The sequence below is a fragment of the Cervus elaphus genome, chromosome 15 (assembly GCF_910594005.1).
Source record: "Cervus elaphus chromosome 15, mCerEla1.1, whole genome shotgun sequence".
NCBI classification, from domain to species: domain Eukaryota; kingdom Metazoa; phylum Chordata; class Mammalia; order Artiodactyla; family Cervidae; genus Cervus; species Cervus elaphus.
In genome coordinates this window covers 58,539,375-58,558,395 of record NC_057829.1, presented here as the reverse complement: position 1 = coordinate 58,558,395, position 19,021 = coordinate 58,539,375, and the positions used below count along the sequence as shown (strand labels likewise).

The 19,021-nt window shown below is 42.4% G+C and overlaps 1 protein-coding gene and 1 non-coding gene across 4 annotated transcripts in view; both read right to left on the bottom strand.

Moving 5' to 3' along the window:
- The window catches only part of PLCE1 (phospholipase C epsilon 1), a 361,223-nt gene that overhangs the window by 338,096 nt on the left and 4,106 nt on the right, over positions 1-19,021 (bottom strand). The gene's annotated exons all lie outside the window — the stretch shown is intronic.
- On the bottom strand, positions 13,411-13,517 carry LOC122709707. Its single transcript, XR_006345681.1, has one exon. It is a non-coding gene; the product is annotated as a U6 spliceosomal RNA (small nuclear RNA).

The window sequence follows — 19,021 nt, the reverse complement described above, 5'->3', positions numbered from 1 at the left end:
ATGGCAGAAAGTGAAGAGAAACTAAAGAGCCTCTTGATGAAAGTGAAAGAGGAGAGTGAAAAAGTTGGCTTAATGCTCAACATTCAGAAAACTAAGATCATGGCATCTGGTCCCATCACTTCATGGGAGATAGATGAGGAGACAGTGGAAGCAGTGTCAGACTTTATTTTTTTGGGCTCCAAAATCACTGCAGATGGTGGCTGCAGCCATGAAATTAAAAGACGCTTACTCCTTGGAAGGAAAGTTATGACCTAGACAGCATATTAAAAAGCAGAGACATTACTTTGCCAACAAAGATCCGTCTAGTCAAGGCTATGGTTTTTCCAGTGGTCATGTATGGATGTGAGAGATGGACTATAAAGAAAGCTGAGCAAATAAGAATTGATGCTATTGAACTGTGGTGTTGGAGAGTTCCTTGGACTGCAAGGAGATCCAACCAGTCCATCCTGAAGGAGATCAGTCCTGGGTGTTCACTGGAGGGACTGATGTTGAAGTTGAAACTCCAATACTTTGGCCACCTGATGCGAAGAGCTGACTCACTGGAAAAGACCCTGATGCTGGGAAAGATTGAGGGCAGGAGGAGAAGGGGATGACAGAGGATGAGATGGTTGGATGGCATCACTGACTCGATGGACATGGGTTTGGGTGGACTCCAGGAGTTGGTGATGGACAGGGAGGCCTGGGGTGCTGCAGTTCATGGGGTCACAAAGAGTCAGACATGACTGAGTGACTGAACTGAACTGATATATGTATTTACATATATGTATTTTATATATATCTTTTTTCTGTATATATATATATATATATGTATATATATATATACACACACATTTTTTTCCTGTCCTGACTGATGGCCTTGCTTGCTTTCCTGCAGTAAGAGAACAGCTAAAGGAAATGCTTCGGGGCTCCAGGGCCAGCTCCACTTTCGGACTCTCAGCATATCACCTGGCCCATTTCTTCTCACCTTTCAGACTTCAGCTCATATGTCATCTCCTCAGAAAGGCTTTACCTGCTCTAGGGCAGTCCCTTCACCCCTCCCACTCATCACTTTCTGTAATATTACCCGGCCTGATTGTCTTTTGAGCACGTACTGTCACTGGAAATTCTATGTATTACTTATTTGTACACTACTCACTTGTTGGCATCGCCTGACTAGAACCAGAACTTCCTGACAGCTGGGAACATGCTAGTTTCGTTCATTGTTGTGTTCCCGAAAAGGGAATGGGAACTCAATAAATCTATACAGAATAAATAAAAGAATCCGCCTTATCTGTTTCACTGTGTATACCTGTTGCCTTCTACTTCCGAAGGTGATTTGTAGGAAAGATCAAATGAGACCAGGTATGCCAAGGTGGTTTGAAAGGCAAGACTCCACATAGGATGTGGTTATCATGCATGGAAAGGCAGCTCATGAAGCCCTGAGCACCTCAAGGGGCCTCCTTCCTGACCCTGCACAGTATGTGCCCCTCCTTGTTTCTCCACTCCTCCTAGACAGAGACTTGTCTGGAATCTAAAAATGCCACTCCACCCAGCAAACCATCCAAACAAAATGCAACCTAATAATTTATTATAAAGCGAGGCCTCTCGGTGAGCCTCAAATAAGATGATACTGCTGCTGCTGCTGCTGCTAAGTCGCTTCAGTCGTGTCTGACTCTGTGCGACCCCATAGATGGCAGCCCACCAGGCTCCCCCATCCCTGGGATTCTCCAGGCAAGAACACTGGAGTGGGTTGCCATTTCCTTCTCCAATGCATGAAAGTGAAAAGTGAAAGTGAAGTCGCTCAGTCGTGTCTGACTCTTAGGGAACCCATGGACTGCAGCCCACCAGGCTCCCCCATCCCTGGGATTCTCCAGGCAAGAACACTGGAGTGGGTTGCCATTTCCTTCTCCAATGCATGAAAGTGAAAAGTGAAAGTGAAGTCGCTCAGTCGTGTCTGACTCTTAGGGAACCCATGGACTGCAGCCCACCAGGCTCCCCCATCCATGGGATTTTCCAGGCAAGAATACTGGAGTGGGGTGCCATCGCCTCCTCCGAAGATGATACTAGTGGGACTCAAATAACAAGATGCTACTTAGGAAGGAAGCGATCCACCAGGAGGGCAAACCTAGAAGAAAAACTACAAAGATATTCCCTGCCCTAAGCCAGTGGGGTTCAACGAGCATGAACTGAGTGCCTGCAATATTCCAGGTCCTGAGCTCAGCCCTAGGGACAGAGAGGTAAAGGAGACCATCACAGTGGAGGGGTGGACACAGATGCAAAATTGAAAACCCAAAGTCAATGAAGTCAATCTGGCATGAAGGCAGTCAGGGAAGGCTTTGTAGAGTGATTGACACCTAAACTGAACCTAAAGGACAGAAGGAAGAGGGCTGGAGACCAGTGGGCAGCCCAGGGTGAGGCACAGAATGGAAAGACCATGTGCTGTGTTCAGGGAGCTCCAAGTAGTGAACGCATCGGGTATTTGCTGCTGGAGTATCTGGTGTGTCAGGGGACGAGTCCGGGCAGAAGGGCTGGGAGATGTACCTAGAGAGGTGGGTGGTGGTCACTCTCTCACAAGTAGCAGATCAGAGCCATTTCAAACACAGGCCTGTGGAAGCCTTGTAGAGATGAACCCACTCATTGGGGAGATGAGCCCAGCTCCTGGACCTCAGAGGGCCGGACTTGCCTGGAAGCAGAAATGGGAGAAACACAAAAAGTCAACCAAACCTCACTGTGCTGCAAGCAGGGACGATGTGAATTGGGGGGAGCTAGGCTTGGGGAACTAGACAGAGACCCCAAGGGAAAATTCTTCCCACACGTGCTGGAGAACATGGGCTTCCTATGTAGCTGATTTGGGGCTGCTGTGGAGCCCAGCTCTTGGCCATCTCGCCCTGGGATGGTGCAGCTTCCTAACCGCCTGGCAGAGCTTCGCAGTGGCTGAGTCAGTTCTGAACAGAGGGAAGGGGAGAAAGAAGAACCAGTGTGATTTCCTGAGACTGAGCCAAAGGAGAATCTCCTGAGCCTTGAATGAAGGCAGCAGCAAGGAAGAGAAGGAAAAGGAGGTCCCTGGTATTTTGCATAAAATATGCAAGTCCTAAATTTGCTTACAACATAATATGATTCAGAGCATCAAAGGCAGGAAAACCAGAAAGAGACAGAGAGGTGGATGGAGAAAGAGAGAGAGAGAATGATTGGGGTGGGACAAAGCAAGTACAGAAAAGGCTGTCCTTCCTTTTCCTTCTTGAGTCCTTACACAAGAAATCCCACACGTTCAAGAAAAAATGGGAGTGTCAGTTCTAGTGAGGAGGATGAATCCAGAGCCTGTTATACAGAGTGAAGTAAGTTAGAAAGAGAAAAACAAATATTGTATATTAATGTGCATATATGGAATCTAGTGGAGAAGGAAATGGCAACCCACTCCAGTATTCTTGCCCGGAGAATCCCAGAGACAGAGGAGCCTGGTGGGCTGCCGTCTATGGGGTCGCACAGAGTCGGACACGACTGAAGCGACTTAGCAGCCACAGCAGCAGCATGGAATCTAGAAAAACGGCACCAATGAAGCTATTTGCAGAGCAGGAACAGAGTCAGAGCGGGGAAGGAGACTGTGGACGAACTGAGAGGGTAACATCAAAACATATACATTACCGTATGTAAAATAGATAGCTAGTGGGAAGTTGTTGTATAATACAAGGGAGCTCAACTCGGTGAGTGACAACCTAGAGGGGTGGGAGGCCCAGGAGGGAGGGGACATATGTATACTTATGGCTGATTCACATTGGTGTGTGGCAGAAACAAACACAACTTTGTAAGGCAATTATCCTCCAACTAAATTAAAAAAAAAGAAGAAAAATGGAACAATATACCAGTGTCTCACTGGGGTATATGATATATTATCAGGAGCTCCCAGTGGGAATTGAAAATTTTATGTATTCATTTTGATGGTATCTGTAAGAAGAAAAATGTTTTCAAACCCAACCCACCCCTCCCCTAATCAATCACTCCAACTTTGGCTTGGACCTGGCGACCCAGATGAAAGTCCCTATCTCATTAGCATACACCCTCCTCTTCCCTTTCTCCTCACTACTTCCAGCTCCTCCAGCTTAAGGCAGAGAAAGGATCCTGACAAGGTTAAACACAGCAGGTGGCTGAGCCTGACACAGAAATTCCCTGTCCTAAGGTTCATAATGTATTAGTAATTGATCCCTTGGTGAGGTAGGGAGAACTAAGGCACCAAGAACTAGGGCGATAGATTACACCTCCATCGTCCATCCACGTCTCCATCTAAAACACAAAGAGTTCAGCCTCTCTCATCTCCTTCTGCAGCTCCACAACAAACAAGGTCTCCTTCCCGGAAGCCACCACAGTGTGAGGCAATCTTAAGAAGTAGCATTTTCTATTACTTGATTTTACTTTATCTTATTAAATACCTTTAGTATACCCCTTTAATGTGTCTATATATCTTTTGCCTTCTTTTTAAGTGATTTATTGAATTGATTTGTCTTTCTTTTTAACTGAAGTAGAGTTAATTTCCAATGTTATATTAGTTTCAGGTGTACAAAATAGTGATTCCATATTTTTATAGATTATACAAAATACAAAATTATTACCAAAAAAAAAAAAAAGAAGCAGCATTTTCTGCCTGTCCTCTTCTTTATGTGCTTCTCATTGCCCCAGCAGTCTGCCAACTCCTGGCTTACCATTACTGACGTATCCCAGTTTCTCCTGGGCGGTCTCCTACACATTGTGTGTGTGTACGTTAAGTCGATTCAGTCATGTCCGACTCTTTGTGACCCCATGGACTATAGCCCGCCAGGCTCCTGTGTCCACGGGATTCTCCAGGCAAGAATACTGGAGTGGGTTGCCATTTCCTCCTCCAGGGGATCTTCCCAAAACACAGGGATCGCACTGTGCCTTGCAGAATGAGCAGATGGCAAAAGTTGGAGAGAAGGTATATTCCATCTACAAGGGAATGATTAAATAAAATATTGTACATTCATATCCAGGAGAACAAGTTTTTTGTTGTTTTTATAACTTAGCTCTAGATACATTTACCTAGAAAGGGTTCCAGGGTGTATTGTTTCATTTTCTTAAGATAAAAATAAATCAAAGAATAAAACATGTTAGGAGCACCTTATATAAAACAAAACACACAAAGTATATCATTATGTGTATGTGTATGTACAACTGTATAAACGCATAGCAAAACGTTTGAACAGCACCCGCCCAACTAGGAACAGTGATTACCTCTGAAAAAGAAAAAGCAGACTTAGAGAGGGGTTATAGGGGCTTTTACTTTATCTACAATGTTCACATTCTTTACAACCAAGAATTTACGTATTGTGTAATGAAAAATAACTTTTTGAAAATCTGAAATTATTATATGAGATTTTTTTCATTCTGTGAAAGTTTGCTTTAATGCATTAAAGAACTCCTGGAAGGCAGTAGAACTAGTTCCCACTTGGGCATGGGTTTGTTTATCCTGCTTATCTCTAGTTAGAGCCAACAACGCTAATGATTCTGAATAGCACTGGCCACTCCTTGGCCATCGCAACCCCTCCCACCCACAGCTTCAACTATCACCTCTAAGTGGATGACTCCCAAATGCCTCTTTCTAGACACAGCCGCTCCCACCAGCTACAGTCCTGACTTTCCAACTTCCTGTTGGATACAGCCAACACCCCAAGTACAAAACCAGATTCCTGTCCTCCCTTCTCTCCTTAACTCAATTCTTCTGCCTAACTTCCTCCTTCCTATTAACTGGCATCTCCTACTTCCCGGGAATTCGGAAAGGAAACTTCCCAGTTATCACTAGTTCTCTTCGTCCACACACCCACCTAATTATTTGTCATATTCTGGTGATTTTTCTAAAAATTTTTTCCAAACTGTTAGCCACTGACACCACCCCTGGTCAGACCCTTTCCATTCATCATCTGGACTAGTGGAATCTCCTTCTAAATGGTCTCCTTATAAATCAGGGGACTGAGATCGACGCATACACACTACTATATATAAAATAAATAATGAATAAGGACCTACTTATAGCACAAGGAATTCTACCCAATATTCTGTAATGATCGATATGGGAAAAGAATCTGAAAGGAGTAGATACATGTATATGTATAACTGATTCACTTCACTGTATACCTAAAACTAACATAATATTGTAAGTCAATTATACTCCAACAAAAATTTTAAAGTAAATAAACGGTCTCCTTGTCCCTGACTACTTTGATCCATCTGCTAGATGCCCAACTTCCCATTTGGTGAAGGCCTAGCATTCCAGATTGTTGAGGTCATTTTGAGCTTCCATTCCATCACCTATTGTATTAGCTATTTTGCCAACTTTGAGTCATCTGCAAATTTGGAAATAAGGTTTTTTGCCTTCATCCAAGTCTGACAAAAATGTTAAACGAAGTTGAGCCAAAGAAAACCCTCTGGACTACAGATATCTTTCCAAGGGAACCCAGAACTTATCACTGGAAAAAGACAGCAACTTATAAAAAAAATAGTCTCAGACACCTTTCATATACCATCTCATTTAAACCTTACAACAAATCCTGGTACTGAGTATTATTATTAGAGGTTATATAATATTATAATACTGAGTATTAATTTTAGAGGTTTAAAACTGAGGTCGAGAATGGCTAGGTATTTTTGTGAAAAGCTTACAGCTATTAAGTAATAGAGTTTGATTTTTACACAAATTTGGGTTGAATGCACAGATTATGGTTTTTCTGCCACACAGTTTGAACTTTTCATGGGTCCTCCCCTTCTAAAAGATACAGCACACACCTCTTAACCTACTTTAAGGGACTTTCACAGTCTAGCTTCAAACCTACCTTTGTAACAGTTAAGACTACACCATGTGTCAAACACATGGTATAATGTGTTATATGCTTTATTTATGCATAATTTATTATGCATATAATAGTTTATATGCTTTATTTCATTTAATTCATGTCAAACCTATGAGGTAGGCACCACAATTAGGTCCATTTTACTGATTCAGAAGCTGATGCATAGTGATATTAAAAATAGCTTAATCTGTAAATTAAAAACTAACTCAATTTAAAATAAATAGATCTATTAAAGTTACCCAGCTAGTAGACAGCAAAGCTAGATTTCAAACTAGGGTCTGCCTGACTAGAGAAATACTTAGGAGGTAGAATGGACAGGAAGTTCAATTCATACCATCAATCTACAAGTATTTATGGAGCACTTTTGTCACAGGCTGAATATTGTGCTGGAGCTAGAGATCAAAAGAAGTGAACCCTGCCTCTGGCTTCATGAATGCTCAGTCTCTTCAATCATGTCTGATTCTTTGCAACCGCATGGACTATAGCCCACCAGACTCCTCTGTTCATGGGCTTCTCCAGGCAAGAATACTGGAGTGGGTTGTCATGCCCTCCTCCAGGGGATTCTTCCCCACCCAGGGATCAAACATGCATCTATTACATCTCCTGCATTGGCATGAGAGTTCTTTACCATTAGTGCCACCTGGGAAGACCCTGCCTTCATGGAGCACATGATTTATTGGGAAAGATAGACATGGAAATGGAAGGTAGCAGAGTGTAGTGAATACTGGGAGGGAGAAGCTCAGAAGGTGGGGATGGGGGGTTTGTGCTTGGAGAGCTGAGGTTTCCAGTCTTGTTAACTGAATCCATAAAGATTCCATCCACTATGATGGGGAATGTGGAAGAAATAGGTTTGGGAAAAGACTGAGTTCAATTTGAGACATGGGTTTTGGGGAGATGTCTCACAGGCAGCTGGATGTGCAGGTGTGGAGCTTAGGAGTGGGGCATGGGTCACAGAAAGATCTGGAATCATTGATGAAACTCATGGAGGTGGATATATTCGAAGGATCCGCAACATGCATATAAGGCAAACAAGGAAAAAGAAGGCCTCAGAGGAGACGCTGCTCACCTGGCCAACCAGCACACTCCTGTGAACCAGACTTCTAAGGATGGTTTTATCTCTTCCCAGGCAGAAACACCTTCCCATCCTTTTCATCAAGCCATACCCAGCTTCCTTCAGCCCTCTCTGCTCCAGAAAATTCCAGCCCAGAGCTCCCTCTCCTGGACTCAAGCCATTTAACAGCTGGCCAGGGACTCAGCCATTTCTTGGTGAGGATGTAGACAATTTCAGGTATTTGTGTCCTCTCTCCCTGACTGGACTGAAAGATCTTTGATGGCTAAGATTTTTGATAACATTAGGAATGCAGTCAATATGCTCTTTACAGAACCAATTTAAAAAGCATAATGAAGCAATAGCAGAGCATTTATATGAACTAGTTTCTCCAGATGAACCTGAATGGCTTTCTCAATACAGCAGCAACCACATCCTGGGCACCCTCCCAAGCTTCCACCTGATCCTCTGCACCAAACAGAGCTGGTCAAGGTAAGCACACCCTGCCTCTCCTTGGTCCTTCTAGTTTATGCCTTAGAATGTGCTCCTTCTTCAGTCCCAGCAGCCCTTGCTTCCAGAACTTTTCCAGTTTGAAAAGAAATTTCTTCAGAAGGGAAGAAACAAGGATGAAGATGTTTTGCTTGACAAAACATCAAGGAGCAGCAACAGAAGCCTCCTTCCCATAAGTCAAGTCACAGAGTTTAACCAAGCCCCTTAAAACAAAATATTGTCTAAAATTAAAAGATGCTTGCTCCTTGGAAGAAAAGCTGTGACAAACCTAGACAGTGTACTAAAAAGCAGAGACATTACTCTACCAACAAAAATCCATCTAGTCAAAGATATAGTCTTTCCAGTAGTCATGTATGGGTGTGAGAGTTGGACCATAAAGAAGGCTGAGCGCCAAAGAATTGATGCTTTGGAAATGTGATGCTGGAGAAGACTCTTGAGTCCCCTGGACTGCAAGGAGATCAAATCAGTCAACCCTAAAGGAAATCAATCATGGATATTCATTGGAAGGACTGATGCTGAAGCCGACGCTCCAATACTTTGGCCACCTGATGCAAAGAGCAGACTCACTGGAAAAGACCCTGATGCTGGGCAAGATTAAATGCAGGAGGAGAAGGGGACAACAGAGGATAAAATCACTGACTCAATGGACATGACTCTGAGCAAGCTCCGGGAGATGGTGAAAGACAGGGAAGCCTGGTGTGCTGCAGTCCACGGAGTCGCAGAGTCGGACACAACTGAGCGACTGAACAACAACAACAAACTGTCTAATTTTACAATTTAGAAATGATTCCTCATTCATGATGTTTTATAATATCCTTCTATAAATAAGCAAATGTCTGAGATGTCTCCCCCTGAGTAAGGGGGAGAGTTAGTAACATCTTGTTTCATAAATTAAGAGATTATCAGATTCTCACCTTCATCAACACCTGGCTCAGGTAAGCTCAGGTGGGCAGTAGCCATGGGGGTCTTGCTCACCAGCATCCCCCATCAGCCAGCACAGTGCTTCATACATGGGAGTGACTCAGAAGGACTGATGAATGGATGAGACAATGTTGAGTGGATGGGACAATAAGACTGGGAAAACACAAAACTGTAGAAAAACGAGACAGAGAATGAGGGGCGATACAGAAGTAGGAAGAGTGTGAAGAAGACTGAGTTGAAGAAACAACCAACCACCTTCTTACATCTTAGGCTCAGAGTCTCCTCAACTTCTCCACAAAGATATGCACACAGCAGCGAAATCGTTGGGTCAGTTTCTCAGTCCTAAACCTGTCAAATGCACATTTACAGTACTCACCATTTAATATTTTTCTTTTGTAACCACTTTCTCTCTTCCCTTCTGTATGCCTTAGGAACTTTTTTTTTTTTAACTTTTCACCTAAACGAAGACTTGACATTCAATTTGACTCCTACTAGACTCTACGCTTGTCTTTCAGGTTTGCTGCTTTGCTACTTAAAATCCTGTATCAATTTAGAAAAGGAGACTGAGGTCCACATTTGATGTCTGGAATCATTATGAACAGTGCCTAACCCTCTAGTGGTAGTTTCAATTCTGCCTATTCTATGATGAGTGCAAAGAAACAAGAGTGTCCCAGTTTTTTTTTTTTTTTTAAAAAGACATTGCATTTTCACTTCACAGGAAAGCCCCAATGAACCAAGCTACTGTGACACTTCATTGTCCTTACCCTATCCCACAGCAACAGGGCCTCCAGCTCCTCACCATTTTTTAAGCTGGCCCTGTCACTCTCAGGACAGCACAGGAGGTCTCCAGGAATTCAATCTATGCACACTCAGGGGCAGCATGCTAATTTTAATGTCAGTCTTTGACAACCATAGCTAAAATAAATCTAAAAAAAAAAAACCAACAAAGTAAAATCTAAATAGGTCCTAGATGAATCTCTACAGATAGAATTCATTAACACAATGATAATTTACTGCCACAACAAGATTGAAAACATGGTTTAATGATGGGAAACTTGTTAATATAACATACCAGTAGGTCAAATGTGAAAAAAAAGCACACAGTCGTCTCAAAGATGACCTTTTGACTTTTGATAAATTCAACTCCCTTTCACTAAAAAAAAAAAAACTATGAATATAAAACTCCTTCCTCAAACTATCTTTAACCAAAAGCAACATCATAATTACTAGTGAATACGAAAAGCATTTCTATTAAAATCAGGAATAAAATTAAAAGGTCTATCATCCTCCCTTTTAGTAATTTATGTTCAAATTTCTGATTTAAAAGAAACAATTATTATTTGTAGACAACACAATTCTCTACCTAGAAAGTTCAGGGAAATCAGCTAAAAAAGTAAGCTGATTAAATAAAAATATAAAACTTATTTTAAAATAAGTAAGAAATATATGATTCACTGGAGTAGGAAACAGTAACTCACTCCAGAATTCTTGACTAGAAAATTCTATGGACAGAGGAACCTGGTGGGCTATAGTCCACTGGGTTGCAAGAGTTGGACAGGACTGAGCATGCATGCATACATTTATGATTTACATGACGGCTACTACAAGCTTCAGTAAGAGATATAAAAACATTTGAGTAAATTAAGAAACATATGAGTATGGAAAGACTAAATACATAAACATATTAATTCTTCCTGAATTAATATATGTTTGCCTGTCTGCTAAGTCATGTCCGACTCTTTGTGACTCTATGGACCATAGCCCGCCAGGCTCCTCTGTCCATAGGATTCTCCAGGCAAGAATACTGGAGTGGTTCCCATGCCCTCCTCCAGGGGATCTTTCTGACCCAGGGATTGAACCCGCATCTCTTATGTCTCCTGCATTGGCAGGTGGGTTCTTTACTACCAGCACCACCTGGGAAGCCCAATATATAGGTTTATTATAATCCTAATCAGAATATCAACAGATATTTGACATTCTGACACAGTGTTTCAAAGCTTAATTTATAAGAATAAGCAAGGAAAATAAGAAAAATTTTAATAATTATAATGAGAGTCCAGTGTGTAATTAATGTTATAAGGTTAAAATATTAACTAACCAAAACAGTGTGGTACTCATTAAAGAATTTACAAATAGATATCTTAGGCTTGAAATTGACTTTGCTGCTAAGTCACTTCAGTCGTGTCCAACTCTATGCAACCCCAAAGATGGCAGCCCACCAGGCTCCACCGTCCCTGGGATCCTCCAGGCAAGAACACTGGAGTGGGTTGCCATTTCCTTCTCCAAAGTTGACTTTAGAATATACCAAATAAGATTAGGAATAATCTAGGATAATCGAATAGGTATACTATTTAAGAAAATTATATATGAAATATAAATCTGAGGAAATAAATATATTATTATGAAGGAAAATTAAGTATTTAGAAAACATTTAGGTCTTCAACTCATAATATGAACAACAAAAAAAACTAATTTTAAATAAAAAACTGAGCGTAAGTAAAAGCCTAAAAACCTAAGGGAAAAAAAACAACAGTTAATCACAGAAAGGAATAAAGAGTACAAATTGAAAAGCTGTGGAAGTAATCTCCAGGGAGAACAGAGACCTATCTGGCCATATGGAAAACTTTCTGCACATTAACACACACTATAAACATTTCAAAAATATGATACTTTATTAATATATATACAGAATATCCCATAGTAGGATAAACATAATTTGCCTAATTATGATTTATAAAGTTAGGTGAAAAGCTATAAAATGTGAAAACATGATCTCAAGTTGGAAAAAAAGAAAATAAACCCAGAAAGCCATGAACCAAACATTAGTAAGAACTCTAATGGTAGGAATGCAGGTGATTTTGGACTTCTTTGCTGTGCCTTTCTCTATTTTCCAAAATTAACTTGCATTGTACTATAATCAGGAAAAAATGCTAGTTGAGAAAAACAGCATCAAATGACAATGATACGTTACAGTCTTAATTCATTAAGATGTCTCAAATAAATGGACAAAGTATGTGATTAAACAATTAACCAAGAGGAAGCACATTGATGAGATATCAATGTTTTTTATCTCTAGTGATCAAAGAAATGCACATTCAAACTATGAAGTTCCAAGTCTGATATCTCTCATTGACATCCCACCAGAAAGACTACTCTAGCACATCATTAGTTGAAGTGCAAACTGTTGCAACCTTTTGGAAAGCATTTTGCCAGTATGTATGTGGAGCCTTTAAAAAAGTTCTTCACTTTGACCTAGTAATTTCACTTCTACGACTCTGTGCTAAAGAATTAGAGACCTAGGCAATGAAGAGTTACTTAAATAGAAAAAATTGGGGATCAACGACTGAATGCCCAAAAAGGGGGGAATCAGTAAACCCTCCATGGGACAACATGACAGATGAGATTCAGACACTGAAATCAAGATTTAAAAACATTTAATGGAGTGGAAACATCTTAATGATAGAATGTTAGGCAAAGAAACACAATTGAAAATTGTGTAGTAGGTATCTACGCTGCCTGCTAAGTTGCTTCAGTCATGTCCGACTCTTTGCAACCCCAAGGACTGTTGCCCGCCGGGCTCCTCTATCCATGGGATTCTCCAGGCAAGAATACTGGAGTGGGTTGCCATTTCCTTCTCCAATTAGGTATCTATACTATGGTCTTAATTTTGCTTGAAATAAACAAAAGTTTCAGTTCTACTGCTCCCCAGCCAGGCGACTTGGTCAAATCTTTGTCTCTGAGAAGATGTTTCTCCAACTCTTAAAAGTGAGAGGGGAACATTTGGATTTCTCAATTTTCACTGTTGCAAGATACAGCATGTAATAAAAAAGAAACAAATCATAAATAGATGCATAACATCTGCATTAATAATTAAAAGATAGAATTTTAGTTGTTAAAATGGCTTTGGATTAAAAATTCTTTTTTAATTAATTTTTTATTTAAGTATAGTTGACTTACAGTGTTAGTTTCAGATGTATAACATAATGACTCAATATCTTTAGAGATTACATATCATACAAAGTTATAATCAAATATGGACTATATTCCCTGTGCTATACATTACATCCCTGTGACTTTATTTTTTTAGTACTTTTTTAAAAAAGTATGGACTGCTTCATGAATTTGCGTGTCATCCTTGTGCAGGAGACATGTTGATCTTCTCTGTATCATTCCAATTTTAGTATATGCGCTGCCGAAGCTAGCACTGACTTATTTTATAACTGCTAGTTTGTACCTCTTAATTCCCTTCACCTATTTGCCCTAACCTGTACTCCTCTCCCCTGTGGTAGCCACTAGTTTGTTCTCTGTATCTGTGAGTCTGTTTCTGTTTTGTTGTATTTGTTTTGATTTTTAGATTTCACATATAAGTGAAAACATACAGCATTTGTCTAAAAATTCTTTATTTTTTTTAAACTAATAATCTAAACAAGTGACATACTTGAGACCTTCCTGACTGCTTAGATAGTGACAATTCATCAGAGATAGATCGCATGGCTAGAAGTAAGCACGCTCTCTGATCCTCTGTAGCTAATTTGATCTGGGCTTGCCTGCCTGAGTCAGGAACACACTTCACCTGTTGTCAGCCATCCCATGACTTGGCATTCGAGAAGTTCTCAGTCAGTAAAGGGTACTTAGTCAAAATCCTAGATCGAAGAGGTGCCCTGAAACAACCTGCAAGGCTATCTGACTGCTGTTACACTGATGCCACAGGAAAGTCACTTTTTGGAGTTCTTTTTACAAATTTATGTCGTTTCTATGAATAACTCAAGAAGCTCTTGCCGTCCTCTCTGAGATTCAAACAATAACTGAGCATATTTCTTTCACAACTGCCTGGAGTTTGACCAATCCGCCCCACTGTGAATTTTAGGACCCTGCCGGAGGCACCATGAAGGAATAACCTCTGGCACAGTAAACCAAGCTGAGTTAGGGACTAATTAGCCTGCTGAGCAGCAGAGAAGTGAATCTGAATTTACTCAGACCCCAGCAGTTAGCAAAACTGCAGACCCAGTGAGGCTCACGCTCGACTCTGTCATCCAAATTCATTCTGCCTTTGCGGGGAAAAAGGAATACAATCTCATGCCAAAAGCATTTAACTTCTGTGAATTTTATCCACCTCCCTGAGATGGACAAACCAGACTATTAGAGAGTGCTTCAACTCCTCCAGGCAAGCGGATCATAGGCAAAAATATGTTCATCAATGAAATCTGAGTTCGTGTTGTTAATAATAACAAATGAATTGAAGCTTTCTTTAGAAATGACAGTAACTTGAACTAACTCCAGTGATATCCAAATTAAACTGTGTTATATGATATTTTAATCCCAGATGTGTCTAGTATGCACTTGGTCACATGTGTTTTTCCCAGTGATTTTTTTTCCATTCTCTGGATTTTCCATAGTCAGTGATATTATATAGTTTAAACCTAAAATGAAGTCATCAAAATAGAGTCTCTCCTTGCTTCTGCCTCTTCCTTAATTCTGAATGGAGCACCCTTACTGTTTTGCTATCAAAACGTAGCTGCTTCTACAAAGCAATAAAATTCATAAATGCTAACTGCATTTTGTTATAGCTCTGAACTCGTGTGCAAATGTAACCAGCCCTCCTGAAGGAGACATTCCAGTGTTTTTAGACTCGGAGCATATTTCTGTGGGGTTGCCCCACAGCAGATCACCCCACGGAGCCAGCAGCAACACCACCACTACATAGATAACAGTACTGGCCAGCCCTGTTTAACCAACAACCCTGTCAGGCCTAGCCGCCCTGTTTATGATTATTTTATTTTATGCCTTAAGTGTAAGGGGCGAGGGGAAAGGATGCAAGAGTATGAAGTCTGTCTTATAGACCCAATGTCATGAAGAAAAAGCAGGGAGAAGACTGGAGCTCCACCCTGTCCCTCTCATCTCAGCCCCCAGAGCTGGCAGGCAGGAGAGAAAAGAACACACATCCCTCAGTTTCTCAGAGCCGAAGGGACCCTCTTCCTGGAAGAGGCAGGAAGACCTCAGAGACCTCGAGGAGGGACGGCTGTGGCCCCATGAGAAGCAGCCTCACGCACCTGAAGTCACCTGTGGTCAGGGACAGTGAACAGTGGCAATTGGGAGAGAGAGGAGTAATGGAAGTAAGACCCCCGGCCGCACCAGGGGAGAGCACCACGGAGACTCCATCAGCATGAAAATGAGCCTAAGAGCCAATATTTGTTGAATTCTTATTGTCTATCAGACACTGTTTTAAGCCCTTTACATGAACAGTCTCATTCACTAGGTGTTACTGTTTTGTTGTTGCTGTTTAGTCGCTAAGTCGTATCGGACTGATTTGTGACCTCATGAACTGTGGCCCTCCAGGCTCCTCTGTCCATAGCATTTCCCAGGCAAGAATACTGGAATGAGTTGCCATTTCCTTCTCCAAGGCATCTTCCCAACCCAGGGATCGAACCTGAGTCTCCTGCATTGGCAGGCAGATTCTTTATGACTGGGCCACCAGCGAGGTCCAGATGCTACTACTATCTGTCACCCCTCCCATTTAGTGAATGAGGAAGTTTAGGCCCCAGCAGAACAAGTATTTTGCACAAGATCACACAGATTGCATATAAATAGTGGAGCCAGGTAAACAAATCTAAGCACCCTGGCTCCAGATCCTCATCTTGTAAAAGACATTAGAGAAAACACAGCAGAGTTCTATTTCCTGCACATCCAAGTCTCTGGGCTAAGGTCATACCTAGTGTGCCTTAATGCAGGGTTTAGGTCTTCTCAAACTTCTGTCTCTCTAGCACAGAGGTCCGCTTACATGCCAAATCTGAGGCAGGACCTCACTATATAAATAAAATGAGTAAGAGTGGGGCTGTGGGCAAAATGGGATGAAGGGTTGAGACCTTCCTCTTCCACCATCTCCCTCACCTGGCAGAGGCTCCAACCCTCCTGTGACACAACTGGAAAACCAGTATCACTCTGCATTATGAGCTTGAGAGGCAAAAGAAGCACAGCTAGAAAGTCAGCAACAGGCAACTAACCCAAAGGAAAAGGAAGAAATCACCACCACACACCCGCCCCAGCAGTCCCAGAGGTACCTCACCATCTGACACGAACCATCTCAAGTCTGAGCATTTGAGGGGCCAGGAAAAGGTGGAATTCAGGGCTGGAGCGGAGAGTCAGGAATGAGGCAAATCCAATAAACAGGCAGAGGTGGGAAGCCGAGCCAACTGGGCGCCAGGGCCAGCGGTCTGTGGTGAGTGAGCGGGGCTGCCGGAGGAACAGAGGTGGGAAGCCGAGAGGGAGGCCAGCACAGGGACTGCTCCCAGAGCCTGCGTCCTCCGGCTTCAAGCTGTCCACACACATTACAAGAGACAGAAAGGGCAAGAACTTACCAAGGGCTTTGATACCCATGTTTCTTTTCTTTTTTTTTTTCGGTGCGGTAGGGCTATAACACACTCCTTCTCCCCCATTCAAATATCACTTTTCCCTTCCTTACAGTAACATACCACTCAGTGGCTGGCACTGTCAGCCTTAGCAGACACAGAAATGCCTGGTTTGGGGAATCCTAGATAGATGGAATGGGCGGGAGACAGGGAATGGGGTAGTGGGAGACAGGTCGAAGAAGGAGGGGATCTATGGATATATATATAGTAGATTCACTTCATTGTGCAGCAGAAACTAGCACAACATTATAAAGCAATTATGTCCCCAACAAAATAAAGAGTCCCAGACTGTGGATTTGATCCCAGCTCTACCCCGTACTAGGGCTTCCCTGATAGCTCAGTTGGTCAAGAATCTGCCTGCAGTGCGAGAGACCTGGGTTCCATCCCTGGGTCGGGAAGAACCCCTGGAGAAGGAAATGGCAACCCACTCCAGTGACCTTGCCTGGGAAATCCCATGGACAGATGAGCCTGGCGGGCTACAGTCCATGGGGTCACAAGAGTCACATACGACTTAGTGACTAAACCACCACCCCATACTAGCTGTGTACACTTGGGTAAGTTACCTATCTCCTCAGTACCTGAGCATCTCCTTCCATGATATATAGATAATAAAAGTACCTACCTCAGAAGGTTGTAGTGAGGATGACAGGTTAATACACATAAGGTAGTCAGAACAAGTCCCTAGCAAAGTTCAAACTAAATCCTGGCTCTTATTACTCTCTTACTTTGACAGCTTTCATTTCCCTCTTGACTACTTTCTTTTTTCTCTTCTACACTCTTGTGAGTTTCCTATAACTACTGTGACAAATGGCCTCAAATGTGGTGTAAACAATACAGATTTGTTATCTTCAGCTCTGGAGGCCAGAAGTCTCAGGTGGGTTGGCAGGGCTGTTTTCCTTCTGGAGGCCCAGCATCTCAAGGCAGCCTAAATCCCTTGGCTCCTGACGCCTTTCTTACATGAGTTGGACCTTCTATGAGGGACTCTGTGATCCTCTGGCCTCCCTCTTATAAGAACCCTCTTGACTAGGTTGAGCCCACTCAGGTAATCTAGTATAATCCCCTCATCTCAAAATCTTTAAAAACGTCAGCAAGGTTCCTTTTGTCCTGTTATGAAATATGTGTACAGGTTATGGGGATTAAGACTTGGACAATTTACAGGATCACTGGCATTATTCAATGTACTAGACATATTTTTCCTAAGCCTAAAGTTGCAGACTGGCAAGACTTAGGAAGACCCAGAGGGAAAAGACAATAACATTAGTAACTAACGTTTTGAACACTGACTATGTGTCTGGCACTATGCAAAGCGCTTTAGGTACATTATCTTACTGAGGTCTCAAGTGTGTGATGTGTGAGTGTTCAACTGTATCCAACTCTGTGTGACCCTATGGCCTGTAGCCCGCCAGGCTCCTCTGTCCATGGGATTTTCCAGGCAAGAATACTAGAAGTGGGTGGCCATGTCCTCCTCCAGAGGATCTTCCCAACCCAGGGATCGAAGCTGTGTCTCCTGCGTCTCCTGCACTGCAGTCAGATTCTTTCCTGCTGAGCTGTCAGGGAAGCCCTAGGTCTCTGAGCAACTCCACAAAATTACTATCTTAGAGAAAGGTTAACTTCTTATCTAAAGCTGTACAGCTAGTAGATGGCAAAGCTTCTGTAAAACCAGATAAATTTGATTCTAGAGCCCTTGTATTGGACCAAGAGTGCCTTGCCCCTATACCTTAAGCTATTATAACTGGAGGTACCACGACCACTAGAACATTGAAGGCTATGTCATGAGAGGTACACACGCACCCAGGACACAGAGAGACAGGGGTCCTGCAGACCCTAGGCTATAAGGTCCACAGATGGTAGAGCTTCAGAACATTTTCTTATACTCACAGGATAAAGCTTGGGGTTACTAAAGAGTTTCTTCAAATGCAGACTTGAACAAAAAAGCCACAAAGGGACCAGCTAAAGAAGGAAAGTAAAAAGTCTGTTCCTGACCCCAGGCCAACCCTGTGATTCTAGTCAAACCTCCCCCAAAGAAGAGAGAACCTCACAGTCTCTCCGGGAGAGACTTCCAACCAAGTCAGGTTGACTCAGATCCTCCAACGCCCTACCAGGAAGTTTCAGAACCCCGGCTGGCCACCAGAATGGTCCCACCCACAGCACAACAGTCGGTATACACCAGGACCAAACCATGCCCTACCTTCTGTTCCACAACTGTTATGAGAACCATGTGCCACAGGTTTCAACAAGGGTCCAGCAGTTTTACCAACAGCCACAATGAGCAACTTCTTTTCCTATCAGTTCTTTTCACAGAG